General features: G+C 35.3%; 2 protein-coding genes across 3 annotated transcripts in view; one reads left to right on the forward strand and one right to left on the reverse strand.

Annotated features, from left to right (window-relative positions):
- The window catches only part of LOC138698370 (glutathione S-transferase-like), a 92,826-nt gene extending 84,130 nt beyond the window's left edge, over positions 1-8,696 (reverse strand). For both annotated transcript variants that reach the window (XR_011331847.1, XM_069824236.1), the window contains exon 1: positions 8,640-8,696. The gene's annotated coding sequence lies outside the window, so the exon portion shown is untranslated. The remainder of the gene's footprint in view (positions 1-8,639) is intronic.
- Positions 1-13,442, forward strand: part of LOC138698368 (caspase-1-like) — a 359,132-nt gene that overhangs the window by 71,381 nt on the left and 274,309 nt on the right. The window lies entirely within an intron of this gene.

The raw sequence follows: 13,442 nt of genomic DNA on the forward strand, positions 1-13,442 counted from the left end.
AAAGTATTGGATCTACTGAGCTGAGATTTTGCATATTACTTTCCATGTGTATATTAAACTTTTTCTCCAAATTTGAAAAAGATTGGTCAAATAGGAAAAAAGTTCCAAAATATAGTTGAGTGTCCCCTTGATTTTTTCAATTACACATTATTGATTTGTAAGCCAAGAAATTTGGTTGTTGTTGTTTCTATTAGGAATCTGTTGTTAATTATTGGGTTTGATATTTGCGAGGTTGAATTTTGACAGGAATTGAATTGGATTATGCTAGTTTTGTTACTATTTAATACTAATTTATTGGCTGAGAACCAATCATATTTTTATAAAAGGATCTTCAAAGTTGATAAATATTTTTTTTAATGAATTAGAGGTTTGTAATCAGATTCTCTTATTTTTCTACTAGAAAATAATCAGGATAAAAGGAAATCATCTTCAACCCTCTAGTCTGAAAAATAGTTCATCATGGACACTGATCCAGCGAGTACAATGTCTTAGCAATCATTTTCAATAATTCTCTGAAAGGACCTACACCAAGTGCCCCTGTCTGGTTTTAAAATCATTTTTGCCGAGAATGAAATATTCTACGAGTAGTGTTTCAAGTCTCTAGAAAAGTGAAGGTTCTATAGATAGGCTTAAATTGGAGTATTTTTATTACACTTTATTTATGTAACTAGATTTATTAATTTTACAAAGTAATTCCTGTGCACGGTGTAATTTAAAAACCTTTAATTTTAGTTTGAAGGACTTTTTAACTTGAGGTACAATTTTGTAGATAATTGAAGACCTTCCCGGAATAAGAATGTAACCAACAAAATTGTAATTCATGTTTTAGAAGAAAGGAAAATAATTTCAAAGGCATATTTCATTAGGCCTATATTTACTATGATAACCATTTGACTATATAAGGTGCAAGTTTATTCAGCCATTGGACACAACAATTATTTTGTGCGAGATCGTGCATATTTGCTTGTTTTCCGCACAGAACCAATACGCGGTAAGTGTGGAATACCACATTCAGTATTCCCAACGTAACACACACAACAATTTCCCTCTTCTTACCGCTTAAGCGCGACATTCATTTTACTGCTTTAAGCTTTTAACGTATCATTTTTAGAGACGTTTAACATAGTAATAATTATAAATTGGAAACTTACCACTGCAATTTCACCTAAATTGCACTATTAATTATTGTTTTTAAATATTTGCAAAAATTAAGTAAACTCTACTACTCCACTAAAGTTATTGCATTCGTGATGCAAGTAACATTAAGGAAGCCGTGAAAAAATCAACAACATTCCAGATGCCGATGTTATTACTGCAATATGTTATATAAATAATATTGTTAAAATATTAAAATGAAAAATAAATCATTACATAACCTTACCGTTTGTTTTAAGTTCGCATTTATAGACTGGGGGGGAAAAAAGACAGACGTATATCACGGCCTGCTGCAATATTAGTAAACACAGAAAACATTTTATAGCAACAATGTTGAAGAGAGATATTTTTGTTTTCCAAAATTGCCGTCATTGAACAGAAACCAAGATGGAGATTTCATTGCAACTATTTAGAAATTCCTCTTTCAGGTATGTAATAAACGATCTTCGCACAAAATAATGTACGATACACGAGCGATATGTTTGTTTTCATGTTCTCGGAAATTAAAAAAGCTCAACTACGTTTCGCTTTTTCAATCTTTTCCTCGAACATGAAAACATCAACACACCGCTCTTGTAACACATATTACTATTCCACTTACACCACATGTTTCAAGAATCTGATGTTATATCCTTCTTCCGGGGAGGTCTTCAATTATATTTTAGGAAATAGTTCTTTTAATTGTATGCCTACTTTAGTAACTGCTATTTTTTTTTTTAATAATTCAGTGTTTGGAGAAAGAAGATCGAACAATTCCTTCCTGAAACAATGATCTATTATTTTACTAGAATATCGATCCAATTCGTTATTTACAAGTTTTAAGAATATCGAGATCTCGAAGGTATAAAGAAACTGTCTAATGTTAGGCCAGAAGTCCGTTTCAGTGAAGAACAGATTGCCGTGTGTTAAATGTTTCAAAGGTACTATTATTCTCTTCCCTGGTAAAACAAGTAGGTGTAAACTTGTATTTACTCAGACTTGCGACGTCATTAATCCAAATTTTGAATGTATTCATTCATTTTGCCGAGAATGTCCAATTTCTGTAGAATAAAATGATTAACTTTTCCATCTAACAAATTGTATTCGGCTTTTTTTCTCAGAAATCTCATCTTTTAGTTTAATTTGCATATGTTGTTCTTTTAATTGCTTATTTAATGACGCTGTATGAACTACTAGGTTATTCAGCTTTGATGGGATTGGTAATAGCGAGATAGTATATTTGCCGAGATGAGGTTGAGGATTCGCCCTACATTACCTGACATTCGCCTTGCGGTTGGGGAAAACCTCGGAAAAACCCAACCGGGTAATCATCCTAAGCAGGAATCGAACCCATGCCCGAGCGAAACTCCAGATCGGCAGGCAAATGCCTTAAGGCTGGTCCATAACAAACCGGGAACGAGAACCAGAACTAGAATTTGAAACGAGGACGTGAAAGTGAAGATTTTTGGTTCACAATAAACCGAGAACGGGAACGGCTATGCATATCGATATGTCAATAACGATATTTAAAGTAGATATTACGCAATCTGATGTTATATGTGTGTTATTGACCAATGACGTTCTCTCATGAGAACAAACCAGTCAACATAAACACAGGTTACCAACTTCAGAATTTAAGACACAAAATATTTAAGAATTCAATTCACGTGGTAGTCTGGTCACATATAGGCTACACCTAGCATATATTGAAAGTGATTCAATCAATAACAGACTATGGCAAAGACTAAACTTGGACATTAATGCTCAACTCGAGCGCATTTTTTTCATTATTATTATTATTATTATTATTATTATTATTATTATTATTATTATTATTATTATTATTATTATTATTATTATTGAAAGTGATTCTACTGAATTTCTGAATTAGTTAGAAACGATGCGTGAAGAAAAAGTTGTCATGGCCTCCTTGCTACAAAATATATATAAAATAGCTTTATCATGGCAACAGAATGAAATCTAGTAGGCTGTGATCGGAAAAGAGAACGGCAAAGTTGAAACTCGGGCAACCTCACGTTCCCGTTCCCGTTCCCTTCTCTAGTGTTCTTCTCTTCTAATAACCATAGATAAATTCTGTAGGGCCAAAAATTTATATTTACATAGAACCAATACTAAATTTCTTTAATCTCAGTAACTTATTGGACTTAAAAAATGTCATTAAAGATGATGAACAATTTTGCTTGGTTGTGTATAGCAGCCTACTTAAGTGATACTTTGCCATACTTAAACACTCTCAGTACAAGTCTTCAAGGCAGTGAAGTGAATATTTTTCGCCTAGAATTTACAAGCACTATAGTCGTCATTAGGCCTAATTAAGGGAAGCGAGCCTTTAGTCTTGATGAATGAAGGCTAAAATTAGCTCACCCAGAAGTCCGAGACTAATTCTGGATCTAATGATTTTTCCAAATTGTAAGATATTAAGTAAACAACTTAAGGGGGAAGACGGGTGAAATTTTGGTCACTTTCAGTAGAAAATCTATATATATTTTTTTTGTGAAAAAGGAATCGGCAAATTCTTATTTATACATTGAGCATGTTTCAGTACTCTGTGATCTTAAAAGAATAAAAATTACGCCACATTTCAAAGTGTAAAGGCTCTTACAATTCTGATGCTAGGAAGAAGTGTGTGCCCAGGCTCAAATCCTGGTTGGAACAAGTTACCTGGCAGAGGTATTTTCCGGGGTTTTCCCTCAATCCATTAAGAACAAATGCTGTGTAACTTTCGGCGTTGGACCTCAGACCCTTTTCGCTGGCATTATCACCTTCATCTCATTCAGACGCTAGATAACAATAACAGTTGATAAAGCGTCGTAAAATAACCAATTAGAAATTAATATTTTACTGCATGTTCTATATACTTTAGTTAAAGAAACACAATAGCATTTTCTTATAAACAAAATACTTTCGAAATTAAAATATAAAATATATTTAGTGAACACTAAAAATTTTAATTTTGAAGTTGCATATTTTTTTAAAAACGTCTCTCTATTTGTAAAACTTATATAAATTTTAAAGTCTGGATACTTAATTATTTTCTAAATATACTAGAGATGTTTTAAAAAATAGTCATGTGTGAAACTTAAATTTTGTAAGAGGAGTAGATTATGGAAATATGCATTTTTTTAATTGGAATAATTAAAAAAAAACCAGTCATCTCATTATAATAAAACTTATGCAAGAATACTCATATCGTGGGAATGAAGTGAACAAAATATGAAGTCTCTAACCTAAACATGACAGAAAATAGAAATTTCACCCATCATTCCCCCCATAAATATCTAATTCCCTTTTGTTCCACTTACTTTTATAGGTAAACATGTTTCAAATTTTGTTATATTAAGACCAAACATAAATATTGGGTTGATGCTGATCCAGATTTAAGACTAAATATATGAAATATTTAACTTGTTGTAGAAAGGACTGTTCAGTACAAAAAGACAGGATTACTTCTGTCGCACATAGGCTAAATGGTGGCTGCAGAACGTATCATACTCTGTTCACTTGTAATTCAAGTTAGTAACAGGAGATCCGCAGTTCTTAGCTAATTGGAAACCACTAAAGTATTAAATTTGCATTTTAATAACTAAGCGCTACCTTCTTAGGAACCAAACTCTGTAAGTTAGATTAAAGAATTGTCCATTGAATCGTTAATGTTGGTAGAAGTTTCTGTAATACAATGTTAACACTTACAGAACAATTAAGAGTTAAAAAAAAACAATAAATATGTTATATCTATCCATAATTACAATACTTATAGTTATAATCCACTAATATTTTGTAACAGTGATAATAAATTTGAATATCGATTTTACTGATTATATTCTCTAATATTAGGAAGCATCATCATTTAGAAATATTTTGAGTGGATTTATGCAAAATTAATAAACTAGCTTAGTGGTTCTCAAACTTTACGAGTTCGTGGGTTAGGTTAGTAGGTTATTTTACGACGCTTTATCAACATCTAGATTATTTAGCGTCTGAATGAGATGAAGGTGATAATGCTGGTGAAATGAGTCCGGGGTCCAACACCGAAAGTTACCCAGCATTTGCTCATATTGAGTTGAGGGAAAACCCCGGAAAAAACCACAACCAGGTAACTTGCCCCGACCGGGAATCAAACCCGGGCCACCTGGTTTCGCGGCTAGACGTGCTAACCGTTACTCCACAGGTGTGGACAGTTCGTGGGTCTCCGATATGTATTTTGCACATAACTTTATACGTGGCTTAGTATAAGGTAAGAATATATTACTTTCATGCATACAAGCTAGCCATTTTCCCCTATACACACTATTACATTTTTCAAACTCACTTGTAACCCTGACCCCCATGGGTCCGCGGACCACAGTTGAAGAATTAATGACCTAAATAATATACTTAAATCGTACAATTTATGATTGTAGTTTAGATATTTGCTTTCTGGGATTGAACAAACTAACTTTCGCATACCATTTAGAAACAAAATGTCATTTTCTTACTGGATACATAGTACAGAGTGGTTTGCGTGTCTTGTCATTAATTTACTTCTCTAGAATATAAAGTGCTTAATACTGCGAATACATATTCATTGAATAATGACTACTGCGGATTCTAGAATTAATAATGCAATTTTGGTTATAATTAAGAATCTTAATATTATATAACTCGTCCCATTCGGCTCCCGGCTGGTAACACGGGCACGAGACAGGCATTTCGTGGTCGGCCTAGTATCGCCATTATCAATCCATGACCTCTCGCTTGTTTCTAATCGTATAATTTTTTTTAATATAATGCACACCATTTTATTTTTATTTCATAAGTAGTACTAACCTACGTTATAGAAGTTGCTCAAAATTTTTATCCGGCTGCGTTCACACATTCACGTATTTTCACACGCAAAATTTGTCCTTCCGTGATTATTCTAATTTCTGTTATTACATTGCCTTTAAGTTTGTTCATAGTGTATGTGTTATTTCTATATACTCTAATTTTTTAAGGTTCCCCACAAATAATAGTCGCACAGTGTACGATCTGGGGAACGTGCTGGCCGAAGTCCTCTAGAAATTAACCTGCTATTAAAATCCTCCCTTATTAATTCCAAAGAATCCCGGTCAGTATGTGTCATGGCAGAATAATGTTCAAAATACACATTTAGTCTCTCACTATCTAACAAAATTTCAAAGATCTGTGCGGCTATTAGTGTGCGATAGGTTCCTGAATTTACCGTGTCTTCAAAAATATTGTTCAGCTTGCAGTTACAGCACACCACACACCATTTCGTTTGTATTCTAACGGGATTTCGTGTATTAATCGAAAATTATCTCAGATTTAGTATCTATTCTTATGTGAAGCAACATTATCATGTACATAAAATCACATCTCATCTGAGAAAATTATTAAATGTGAATCAACAATATTGTGAGTTATGTTCTGTAAAACCCAGCTACTCCAATGGCTAATTTGTCCATAATAGAAGTAATAATAAATAATATTTCATAACCCTTAGGTCTACGTTCTTTTAAACCTTTTGATTAAATTTATTTGGACTTTAAATCACTTAAGGGGAATGGGTAATGATGCCTGTGCGATAAAAGAATTTCAATACAGAAGTTTAGTTCAAAATATTTCTAAGTTTTCGGTGTTCAGAGACGAATAAAAAATTCCATGGTTATACAATCAATCATTCTGAATTCAGTGGTATAAAAATAACTAATTAGTTTCATATTCAAGTCCAAAAGAAAGGCCCTAAATGATAATCTGTTTTTTCCACTTTGCTAAATGTATCTCAAACTTCAGGTGCACACTACTTGCAACAATCTGTACCTCAAACTCCAGGTGCACATTACTTGCAACAATCTTCACTCATACACCTTGTTCTTTTTTTAAAGTTATCAAGTAATAAATACTGTAAATTCTGAAGCAAAATTTAGTTAAATATTTCACCCTTAGTGGAGAGAAAAAATATTACACTCTGATCAACAATTTTTGCCACTTTTTCCATGCATATATATTTTTTCCTCGTGTTATGTGTGCGATATTCATAAACCCGTAGGTCTAGTTTGTAGAACACAGACTGCAGAAAACACTACAAACAATTTTATGTAAATTGATTCAGTAGTTCTAGAGAAATATATACTTAAGTTTGAAAAATATAAACTTATGAAAAACTGCATTAAAAAAGGACGTTTGAATTACATGCGCCGCGAAATTTAAAGAGGCAATTTAAAGGGCTTATCTGCAAGGATGTAACCACTATATCGCAATGTTCATATTTTAAGATTCCCTGCACATTATATAATTTCACTTATACCACTCAAAAAGCTTTTTTTTTAATTAAGGATACACTAATTTTAAGTTTAATCTTTTATTTATAAGTAAAATTTTAAGGTCATCTTCTAAGATTTTATTTTATAATTGATAATCATATGTGCTTCATTATTACATATCAATTTTTATAACAATATTCATATTTAATTAAATATATTTTTTTGCTTGCCTGATCTGTCAATGCTGATTTCGATTCGGCTTAAATATATATATAATAAAATTTAGCTTCCCTTGTGAAAAGGTTGCCAGATTTGACAAAGCGTATTACATATAATTTGGAAACACACCTAAAAGGTAAAATGATATACATTTGAAACGGTTAGGGAATCGAATATGCAAAATGTCAGAAAAATTTACACCTAAGTAGCGTTTGTGCTCATTTACAGTTAAGAAAGGGGGGAAAAATATCATCAGATAGGTTAGAATAATTTGAATGCCATATGTAGTCCTTAATATAAAGTTAACCTTTAAATTGGCAAAATTTCATTTCTCACACTAGTTTATTAAACCGAGTCTGACTGTAAAGAAAACAAGAGCAAGTTTTGTACTTTTTTTAAAAACAAAATAAACAATAGCATATTTGACCCCAAATCACTATCCAGTCCCCTTAATTTGACACTAGACAAACACTTCGTGAAAATATCTTGACGTGGGGTTAGTATGACACCGATGGGACAACACAGGACATTGAATCGACAATTACCAAATATTCACATCCTACTTCTACGCCCCACAGCCGTTAGATCTGCACCTTGATAATTGACTACACAATAGACGGATATATAGTTCATAATGGACATTACGTAAACAATTTGTGCATTGAATGGCTTCGATTTTTGGTCCGGCTAGGGTAAAGATACTTTTCTGAGGGCAAGGTCGGCAACCATTTCTTCTATTCTTCTGAACACCAATTCACAAAATATTTCCTGTGATTCGTGGCACACGTATTAGGAATCACTCAGAAAATCTTTATTATTGCTAATATTATTATTATAATAATAATAATATTATTATTATTATTATTATTATTATTATTATTATTATTATTATTACACCGATTATATATCAATTTCGTTACGCACAACATGTGTTACTTTGTTGTAAGGCCTATACTACCGTTATTCTATAATTGCCCGTCGTCATAGCAACCAAAATGTGTGTAATAGTGAGCCTGCACGTACCTCGCAGTCTGCAGTGTGGCGGTGATGTCGTCCGGCCGGGCGCCGATCTCACGTCACGATGCTCTGCTTCTGCTGCCAGTACTCGCCGCTTTTCAAGACCAGCGCTGCCAGAGCCATCTATCGATTCGGGTTGCTGTGGTTCTCTTCTCTCACTTCAAAAACCGCATCTCGCCAACTTTTCCACGCTTTCTCTTGTTCCAGCTGATGCAACAAAGATAATGATGACAATAAAATGAGTAGATAAATGGTTTGCAAGAACTTGTTATTATTTTTGAATCTGTGGCGCGACAGCCCAGACAGGGCCAAGGCCGACCAGCCGACTGTAAGCCTCACGTCCGTACATGCCTCAAATGAAATGAAGGATAGTTCAACCAGTAAGAAGGTATCGTATAGTCGGCGCGATCCCACCATTATACTTGGCTTACGAAACCGGATTTCACTACCTATCGTAGCACTCCAATTTCATCACCGGTTCCACACACTGGCCAAAATCTCGTGAGAAAATTTGTTCCCACATTAGGACTCGAACCAGAGCGCATTCCATATCGTTAGTCCAAGGCATGACGCCTTAGACCAGTGTATTCAATCTATGGTACGAGTAACTCTAAAAGTAGGTCTACGCGCAATTGTCACAAATGACTACATCGGTAAACATGCTGACATTTATATAATATACACAAATGGCTTGCAAGGAACTCGCAGGTTGATTGCCGCCCTCACATAAGCCCGCCATCGGTCCCTATCCTGTGCAAGATTAAGCCACTCTCTATCATCATATTCCACTTCCCTCAAATTTATTTTAATATTACCCAAAGGTCTTTTTCCCTCCGGTCTCCCAACTAATACTCTATATGCATTTCTAGATTCGCGCATACATGCTACATGCCCTGCCCATCTCAAACGTCTGGATTTAATGTTCCTAATTATGTCAGGTGAAGAATACAATGCGTGCAGTTTTGCGTTATGTAACTTTCTCCATTTTCCTGTAACTTCATCCCTCTCAGACCCAAATATTTTCCTAAGAACCTTCTTCTCAAAAACCCTTAATCTCTGTTCTTCTCTCAGAGTGAAAGTCCAAGTTTCACAACCATAAAGAACAACCGGTAATATAATAAATTTTAATTTTCAAATTTTTTTGACAGCAGACTAAATGACAAAAGCCTTTCAACCGAATAATAACAGCATTTCCCATATTTATTCTGCGTTTAATTTCTTCCTGAGTGTCATTTATATTTGTTACTGTTGCTCCAAGATATTTGAATTTTTTCACCTCTTCGAAGGATAAATCTCCAATTTTTATATTTCCATTTCGTACAATATTCTGGTCACGAGACATAATCATATACTTTGTTTTTTCGAGATTTACTTCCAAACCTATCGCTTTACTTGCTTCAAGAAAAATTTCCGTGTTTTCCCTAATCGTTCGTGGATTTTCTCCTAACATATACACGTTATCCGCAGAGACAAGAAGCTGATGTAACCCGTTCAATTCCAAACCCTCTCTGTTATCCTGACTTATTGCATTGATTCGTAACAAGCTGTTTTTTGCGATGATGGGTTGTTAGCTCTTCGCACAACCCCTAAGCTGGAGGACCAGCCTTTATCGGCTGTCCACGACTGCTTATTCAATATATTCGCAGCTACCCTCCATATCTGGTGGCCGTCTCCTCTATCCGTAACCTGAGGGCGTCATGCCGTGGAAATAAGGACCCACAATACATGGAAGCAAATAAAATAATGCAACTAAAATACGAGTAAAGGCTGGTTCACAATAAACCGGGAACGAGAACCAGAATGAAAACTAGAAGCAGAGGACGTGAATATGAAAATTTTTGATTCACAATAAACCGAGAACGTAGACGACTATGCATATCGATATGCATGTCAATAACGATATGTAAAGTCGATATTACGCATTCTGATGTTATTTGTGTATAATTTCCAATGGCGTTCTCTCATGAGTACAAGGCAGCCAACATAAACACAGGTTAACGAACTTCGAAATTTCAACTGAAACATTTCATTAGGTACGGTACTATAAATACGCCCATGCATCTTTATTATCACAAGCTATTTTAAGTCTACCATAACGTAAAATAATTGGAGAAGAAACATTTTGTAATAGAACAAAAATGTACAGAATAGTAGTTATTGAATTGAAGCATGAATATGTAGTGTGTAATATACAACCAGTACAGTAATAAAATATGATTCACTTACGATCAGTGTTCAAAGATGCAGCTATTGAAAGCCACGTATTCTCCGTCATTTTCTCATCTTTATACGAGGCGCGCCGCTTATCGTAAACGTGAGGATTATCCTCAACACTCAAAATTAGAATATCATCAAATAAAACTTGCTCCATGATGCACATCACAGAACAAAATAATGCATACAGTCCATGAGGATTTACTTGTCTAGTCCCTTTTAGAAAGAGAGAGAATGCTCACCATCTCTCTCTACCCTCATTTATGATGGTCGACACTTCTTCAAACGACCACGAGTTACCAGTGGCGGCATTCTCTTCCTCTTCAAATTCTGACTCCACTCCGCCAGAAAGTTCGTCCGTGTCCGTGTCGTCGTGAGTACGAACGAATAATAAATTTCCATCTACAAGTCCATCCTTCGCCCAATAAAATTTTGCAACTTTTTCTATGCGTTCATAGGCCTTCCTCCAATTTTCTTTCGTCACTTTTGCACGTGCGCTCATTTTTAACCTGTTACACACGTTTTTTAAGAGTTCTGTTCGGGCGTTTCTTTCCTGGAGTTCGCAGCACTCTTCCACTCCGCTTCCGCTTTCTAGCGCTTCCTTTTGGTTTTTTTGTTTTTTTGTTTCTTTTTGTTTTTTTGTTTTTTTGTTTTCTATTTTAATCCTGTTAACACCACGAGATGATATATGTGTCGCTGCAGCAGTACTTTCGATAAAACTCGGCACAGATATTGTTTGTTTTCCGCATATTCTCCAGTAAAGAATTTATGTGCATTAATAACCATGTTCATACCGTCCGACTTCAAGGCTTTCCCGTGTTTTCCCATATTGCCTACCATTATTATTAAATACAAGAGCACAACACTCATTACAATATTTAAGGTAACAGTGATACCATGTATCTCCGAAAACATTTTAATTTGTGAATTATATTATATTAAATTGGTACAACAAGATACAAACTCGTCCACACCTGTGGAGTAACGGTCAGCGCGTCTGGCCGCGAAACCAAGTGGCCCGGGTTCGAATCCCGGTCGGGGCAAGTTACCTGGTTGAGGTTTTTTTTCGAGGTTTTCCCTCAATACGAGCAAATGCTGGGTAACTTTCGGTGGTGGACCCCGGACTCATTTCACCGGCATTATCACTTTCATTTCATTCAGACGCTAAATAACCTGAGATGTTGATACAGCGTCGTAAAATAACCTAATAAAAAAGATATAAACTCACTTCACTATTCACAAAATACTACTAACTAATGAACTCGAACAACCCCGAGATGCCACTGAGAGATCCACTAATTGGGTTTGCAAAAGTGTGAAGGGAGAAGGGAGGAGAAAGGGCATTCCAAGAATTGTACAAAAGGAAACCTCTTGCCCGTCACATCTGGTGGCAGTTGGTAGACAAGGACCTCAGACAAGGACAGTAGAAATCACGCCAACTTAATCCTCATGCACTGTAGGTTATGTCACGGTCTTCTTGCTACAAAATATATGACGACAAAATAGCTTTTAGATGGCAATATAATGAATCTAGTGGGCTGTGATCGGAAACGTGAACGTTGAAACTTGGCCAACTCTCTGTTCCCGATCCTGGGCTCCGGCAAGCTTTTCGTTAATTGTGAATGCTCACATTTAAATGTACACATTTTAACAATATTACCGTTTTCGTTATCGTTCCGATTCTCGTTTCCGGTTTATTGTGAACCTGTCTTAATACAAAGCTGCTCTGCAATATTGTAGGTTCGTACAGGTTCATGTTCTGAAAAATAGGCGCTTTCATCAGAACAGATGTTTATAGGTACTTTATAATTGAAACATATGTATCACCTGGATTTGAAACAAATTTTACTTCTATTTGTTTATTTTTCGAGGCTTTATCAACTGTGATGATTATATAGCGGCTGAGTGAAGATGAATCCAAGGTCCAGCGCTGTAAGTTATTCAGCATTTTTTGTTAATGGATTGAGGGAAAACCTCGGAAAAACTCTCAACTTGTCCGAACCAGGATTTGAACTCGGGTCCTCTTGTTACATGATCAGACATGCTAACCATTGCTTCACAGCGGTGAACTAAGAACTAACTTTATCTCCAGAAAGGTTATAAATCTGGGAAACAAAATAAATAAAAAGAGCTGACGTCGAACTCGATTGTACACACGACCAATTAGGCCTGGTATTTGTGAAGCTGTATTGCCTGTTGAAATGCTTATACGACTGGGAACGGAACGGGCCAAAGGGTTCAAGTGAAAGCGTTTGATCCTAAGCCAGTGAAGTAGAAATCGATTTCCGCCAGTGAGGTGGTGATTTCTCTCTCTTACGTGTGAATGTGACTTAATGGGACTAGTCTTGCCTCGTTTTGTGGGCCTATTACTTCAACACTATAACATGCTGATCATATGACCAGACGGTCGAGCTACGTGTAAATTCTAATACTTTTAATTCGAAAGAAATAAACTGCTCAAAACACAGTCGTGTCGCTGTTATTTCCGGCGTGACTCCTTCTCTTTGCTTACTCCTTAGGAAGTGAAGGCTGTATAAAGTCTAAGTAGGTAGTATCACAGTCTAGTATATACAGTCACGAAGCTTGAGTTGTGAG

Source organism: Periplaneta americana, chromosome 4 (assembly GCF_040183065.1).
Source record: "Periplaneta americana isolate PAMFEO1 chromosome 4, P.americana_PAMFEO1_priV1, whole genome shotgun sequence".
NCBI classification, from domain to species: Eukaryota; Metazoa; Arthropoda; class Insecta; order Blattodea; family Blattidae; genus Periplaneta; species Periplaneta americana.